This window comes from Ahaetulla prasina, chromosome 1 (genome assembly GCF_028640845.1).
Source record: "Ahaetulla prasina isolate Xishuangbanna chromosome 1, ASM2864084v1, whole genome shotgun sequence".
Classification (NCBI taxonomy): Eukaryota; Metazoa; Chordata; class Lepidosauria; order Squamata; family Colubridae; genus Ahaetulla; species Ahaetulla prasina.
In genome coordinates this window covers 64717869-64725130 of record NC_080539.1, presented here as the reverse complement: position 1 = coordinate 64725130, position 7262 = coordinate 64717869, and the positions used below count along the sequence as shown (strand labels likewise).

The following is a 7262-nucleotide window of genomic DNA, read 5'->3' as shown; positions in this document are numbered from 1 at the left end:
CGATTCCACATAATCCAGAGGTTGGTGATCGTAAAGATCACCGCCATCACCTATGGTGCCAAACAGGAAGTCCTATTCTACTGTAAACTCTTAAAGAATTATCTATTCTTTAAAAATAAGAAAGGCTGTTTCTCCCAATAATCATCTTTCAAATTGTTTAGCTCTTTTCCAGGCTTTCTATATTGTATCAAAACTATTTCATCATCTGTTTTTCCATTTTACTTTGAAATTCATCCATTTTATTTTCTAATTTTGAATTATGTTGCTTAATTTCTTCAACTTCCTCTTCTAATAAAATCACATTTGTTGCCAAACTTTGTACTGCAATTACAAATCCTTCCTTAGCTTCTTTATTTCCCACTTGAATTTCTAATATCTGCTCTTTCATTTCAGACATCTCATCAGTTATTACTTTAAATTTTTCTTGCATAAAGTCTTTTAAGTTCTCTTGTACCGCCTCTAAGTTCAATGCTCTGTCCACTAACCGCTCCAGCACAGATCTTATGGTTCTGGTTGTCACAGCTTGTAATTTGCCAAAAATGGCCATCATTCCTGCTGTCATTTGGGAGAGCTTTCTTCAGGCCTAAGGAGGAAATTGTGAATTCTTCGATGTCGACGAAGCACCTCTCCTTTCTTCACCAGCTCTCCAAGGCGGCTTTGACCCCATAGGATCTACTGACAGCTGTTTCTGGCTGGATTTCGCAAAGCTTGGTGGAACTCTGCTATTTTCTAGCTGTTCTTGTCATGAAATTAACCAAAAGTCAACCAGAAGAAAAAAGTAGAAAACACAAATAGGGAAAATAGTAGTATATATACTGACAGATAATAGAAATTATAAAATTAATCAAAAGGTTAGAAGGTGGAAGTTTAGGAGCAGGTAAATTAATTGTATTATTATTATTATTATTATTATTATTATTATTATTATTATTATTATTATTATTATTATTATTATTATTATTATTATTATTATTATTACTATTATTAATATTATTATTATTATTATTATTATTATTATTATTATTATTATTATTATTATTATTATTATTATTATTATTATTATTATTATTATTATTATTATTATTATTATTATTATTATTATTATTATTATTATTATTATTATTATTATTATTATTATTATTATTATTATTATTATTATTATTATTATTATTATTATTATTATTATTATTATTATTATTATTATTATTATTATTATTATTATTATTATTATTATTATTATTATTATTATTATTATTATTATTATTATTATTATTATTATTATTATTATTATTATTATTATTATTATTATTATTATTATTATTATTATTATTATTATTATTATTATTATTATTATTATTATTATTATTATTATTATTATTATTATTATTATTATTATTATTATTATTATTATTATTATTATTATTATTATTATTATTATTATTATTATTATTATTATTATTATTATTATTATTATTATTATTATTATTATTATTATTATTATTATTATTATTATTATTATTATTATTATTATTATTATTATTATTATTATTATTATTATTATTATTATTATTATTATTATTATTATTATTATTATTATTATTATTATTATTATTATTATTATTATTATTATTATTATTATTATTATTATTATTATTATTATTATTATTATTATTATTATTATTATTATTATTATTATTATTATTATTATTATTATTATTATTATTATTATTATTATTATTATTATTATTATTATTATTATTATTATTATTATTATTATTATTATTATTATTATTATTATTATTATTATTATTATTATTATTATTATTATTATTATTATTATTATTATTATTATTATTATTATTATTATTATTATTATTATTATTATTATTATTATTATTATTATTATTATTATTATTATTATTATTATTATTATTATTATTATTATTATTATTATTATTATTATTATTATTATTATTATTATTATTATTATTATTATTATTATTATTATTATTATTATTATTATTATTATTATTATTATTATTATTATTATTATTATTATTATTATTATTATTATTATTATTATTATTATTATTATTATTATTATTATTATTATTATTATTATTATTATTATTATTATTATTATTATTATTATTATTATTATTATTATTATTATTATTATTATTATTATTATTATTATTATTATTATTATTATTATTATTATTATTATTATTATTATTATTATTATTATTATTATTATTATTATTATTATTATTATTATTATTATTATTATTATTATTATTATTATTATTATTATTATTATTATTATTATTATTATTATTATTATTATTATTATTATTATTATTATTATTATTATTATTATTATTATTATTATTATTATTATTATTATTATTATTATTATTATTATTATTATTATTATTATTATTATTATTATTATTATTATTATTATTATTATTATTATTATTATTATTATTATTATTATTATTATTATTATTATTATTATTATTATTATTATTATTATTATTATTATTATTATTATTATTATTATTATTATTATTATTATTATTATTATTATTATTATTATTATTATTATTATTATTATTATTATTATTATTATTATTATTATTATTATTATTATTATTATTATTATTATTATTATTATTATTATTATTATTATTATTATTATTATTATTATTATTATTATTATTATTATTATTATTATTATTATTATTATTATTATTATTATTATTATTATTATTATTATTATTATTATTATTATTATTATTATTATTATTATTATTATTATTATTATTATTATTATTATTATTATTATTATTATTATTATTATTATTATTATTATTATTATTATTATTATTATTATTATTATTATTATTATTATTATTATTATTATTATTATTATTATTATTATTATTATTATTATTATTATTATTATTATTATTATTATTATTATTATTATTATTATTATTATTATTATTATTATTATTATTATTATTATTATTATTATTATTATTATTATTATTATTATTATTATTATTATTATTATTATTATTATTATTATTATTATTATTATTATTATTATTATTATTATTATTATTATTATTATTATTATTATTATTATTATTATTATTATTATTATTATTATTATTATTATTATTATTATTATTATTATTATTATTATTATTATTATTATTATTATTATTATTATTATTATTATTATTATTATTATTATTATTATTATTATTATTATTATTATTATTATTATTATTATTATTATTATTATTATTATTATTATTATTATTATTATTATTATTATTATTATTATTATTATTATTATTATTATTATTATTATTATTATTATTATTATTATTATTATTATTATTATTATTATTATTATTATTATTATTATTATTATTATTATTATTATTATTATTATTATTATTATTATTATTATTATTATTATTATTATTATTATTATTATTATTATTATTATTATTATTATTATTATTATTATTATTATTATTATTATTATTATTATTATTATTAACCTTCAATTAGGTCAGGGGTCAGCAACTTGCAGCTTTGGAGCCGCATGTGGCTCTTTGAGTATTTAAGGTTGCCGACCCTTGAATTAGGTGAAACAGCACATGACAGGGTACTGAACCAACAGAACCAACAGAACCAACAGAACCAACAGAACCAACAGAACCAACAGAACCAACAGAACCAACAGAACCAACAGAACCAACAGAACCAACAGAACCAACAGAACCAACAGAACCAACAGAACCAACAGAACCAACAGAACCAACAGAACCAACAGAACCAACAGAACCAACAGAACCAACAGAACCAACAGAACCAACAGAACCAACAGAACCAACAGAACCAACAGAACCAACAGAACCAACAGAACCAACAGAACCAACAGAACCAACAGAACCAACAGAACCAACAGAACCAACAGAACCAACAGAACCAACAGAACCAACAGAACCAACAGAACCAACAGAACCAACAGATTCCTCCACCTGGAGGAAAAATATTTTTCTTTAGGTTTCTTTTGTTCATGTTTTTCTTTAGTTCAAGTTTTTCTTTAGTTTAATAGTACATAAAAATCAGATTACTTAAATATCTAACCTGATATTTATATACTATTAAAACCCTATTTTTTAATAACCTTCAATTAGGTCAGGGGTCAGCAACTTGCAGCTTTGGAGCCGCATGTGGCTCTTTCATCCCACTGCTGCGGCTCCCTGTTGCTGGTAGCTCCACAATTGATAGGGCTTTCGGTTAGGACTGGTAGAGAAAAAAGGATACAGCACTAGGACACTCTATGGTGGGGGAACCGGACTTCCAGTCAGCAGAGGAAAAAGGACGCAGCACTAGGAGGAGACTATGATGGGGGAACTGGACTTCTGGTCAGCTCTAGAATTGAATGGGGGCTTCCTGTTAGGACCTTTGTGGCTCTTTGAGTATTTAAGGTTGCCGACCCTTGAATTAGGTGAAACAGCACATGACAGGGTACTGAACCAACAGAACCAACAGATTCCTCCACCTGGAGGAATTGCTCCAGGACTACCTCATCTAGGATTTCCTCCTTGGTTTGTTCACCAGGTCATTTTCTCCGAAGATCAGCTACAAAGCCCGCTTAATCCTTCCTGAGAATTTTAAGGATATTCACAAAACTTTTGCTGGTAAGTTAAATCTGTCACTTCATACCAATACAAAATAACTTCTTTTCCTGTTTTGTGGTCTGTTATTTCCCATGCTAATGAACTGGTACAAACCCTAAGTGCTTTTTTCAGTTAGAACAGGTTTTAATTCAGCTATGCATTCTTTTTCTGGCTATTTAAAACCCATAATATCTTCCTCAAACATAACAAAAGATTATTCTAATATATTTTTCCTCTGAGTTTTGTAAAGATATCTCATAATGTCCATTCCTTGCTATTTCAGAAACTGGATTTGGAGTTCTCCACTGGGGATTCAATTCCTTTAAGGAGTTCTATAAATTCCTTCAACTCTTCTCTTCAACTCTTTTCCAATTTGTCTTAATCTAAGCAGTCTCTTTGCTCAGTTTCCCTCCACAAACTATTTTTTTCCTTCCCCCCCCCCGAGAGCTTTCCTTTGCCCTTCCTCTTATCTTTTAGCCATCAGTTATCTCTCCTCTTGTTGCCACAGCATATGCCTCCTCATAATACTTATTAGGGCTTCAGATATGTCTGGTTTACTTCCAGGGTTGGCCCTCCTTCCATGGATTCCAGTTCATCCTCTTTCTCTATTTCAAGCTGCCTTATGTAAGTTGTTGAATGAGTCATATGCTGAGATACTCCTACTTGCCTCTGGAGCTCAAACACTTTGTCTCCTAGTCTTTTTTCTCCCTACAGCAAGATCACCCTTTCCTTTTTCCTTGCAAGCCTTTTATTCTTTATGTTTGGATACAGAACCATATCCCATCATTGCCACTATTTGTTCGGGGGCGGGGGTTCCTCCATGCGGTACAGAAACAAAGGCTGTATTTGTTTTTCCCCACATAAAATAACTTCATTGTACAAAATTAAACTGATATATCCCTGTTACCATAAGTTTACAACTATTCTGTTTCTATTCTTGTTTAATCTATACATGTATGGCAATGTATGAATGACCTTGGGGAAAGAAAGGACAAGGGCTGTCTAGAAAACGATAAGATAAAAATGGCACAAGCCCACAGTCACTGTCTCTTAACCATCACAGGAAGAAATTAGGAAAGACCTTCCCTAATGGATCAAGTAGTTAAAAGTAGAGGCGAGAACACTGTGCCTTCAGACTTTCACATTTCTGTTAATGTAGTCTTACAATAAGGTAGAATTAATTCATCTTGTCATATTTCCTATCTGGTTTACCTGGGAGGGCTGACAATACATTCCTCCCTCTGTGTTTCTTTTCCTATGTTAACACTATGTTTCCTTATCTTAGCTATTACTTCTTCAAATCTCCCCTTTTCCCCCAGGTCTTCGGCTCCTGTAGCCAATCTCAGTCATTTGCATATGAAAACTCCTTTTCATTCCTTTATAAACTTGGGAATGGATTTTTCTCCCCCAACTTCACTCCCCTAGTACTCAGAGTCCTCTGTTTCTGGAGCTCTGTTTAGAGAGCTCCGAATCTGGGTTTGTGAGATTGCTTGGAGCTGCAGATACTTGTTCAGGTATTTTTCCTCCCCCATATCTCAGCCAGTCTTTAAGGTCCAAAAACTGAAATCTTCTCTCGCTCTCTGAAGACGGCTGTTGAGATGCTTGCCTTTGGGTTGCTGTTCTCTGGGCTTAATTCTTTTCCTTGACACATCCATCCTTGACACACTTGTTTTCAGTTCCCTTTTATAGAACAAACTCTCCAATTAGGGAGAGGGTGGGGCTATTTTAACCTTCCTTCTGAGGTGGCACCAAAACTCTGGTTCGTAAACATGAATTCAGTCTTCCATAGACAGCCCTTATCTTTCATCCTAAATTACTCTGCTAGATTAATACTCAGCCGATCACTTTCGAGTGCATTTCTCTAGTTGGATACTATAGAAATGATCCCTGAAAGTATAGTCTTGTATATATAGTATACAAGCTAGAGATATAGAGATTCATCAGCAAAGATACTGAGTCAACTAAGATAATCATGTTGTGTTTTTAGGCAATCCAAACTGAGTCTAGAATAAATGTGCATGTTGTGATACTAAATTTATTTATTTATTTATTTATTTATTTATTTATTTATTTATTTATTTATTTATTTATTTATTTATTTATTTATTTATTTATTTATTTATTTATTTATTTATTTATTTATTTATTTATTTATTTATTTATTTATTTATTTATTTATTTATTTATTTATTTATTTATTTATTTATTTATTTATTTATTTATTTATTTATTTATTTATTTATTTATTTATTTATTTATTTATTTATTTATTTATTTATTTATTTATTTATTTATTTATTTATTTATTTATTTATTTATTTATTTATTTATTTATTTATTTATTTATTTATTTATTTATTTATTTATTTATTTATTTATTTATTTATTTATTTATTTATTTATTTATTTATTTATTTATTTATTTATTTATTTATTTATTTATTTATTTATTTATTTATTTATTTATTTATTTATTTATTTATTTATTTATTTATTTATTTATTTATTTATTTATTTATTTATTTATTTATTTATTTATTTATTTATTTA

The 7262-nt window shown here is 22.1% G+C and overlaps 1 non-coding gene across 1 annotated transcript; it reads right to left on the bottom strand.

The window, feature by feature from the left end:
- Positions 1-6510: 6510 nt before the first annotated feature.
- Positions 6511-6615, bottom strand: LOC131189424 (small nucleolar RNA U3). Its single transcript, XR_009153031.1, has one exon. It is a non-coding gene; the product is annotated as a small nucleolar RNA U3 (small nucleolar RNA).
- Between the last annotated feature and the right edge of the window lie 647 nt (positions 6616-7262).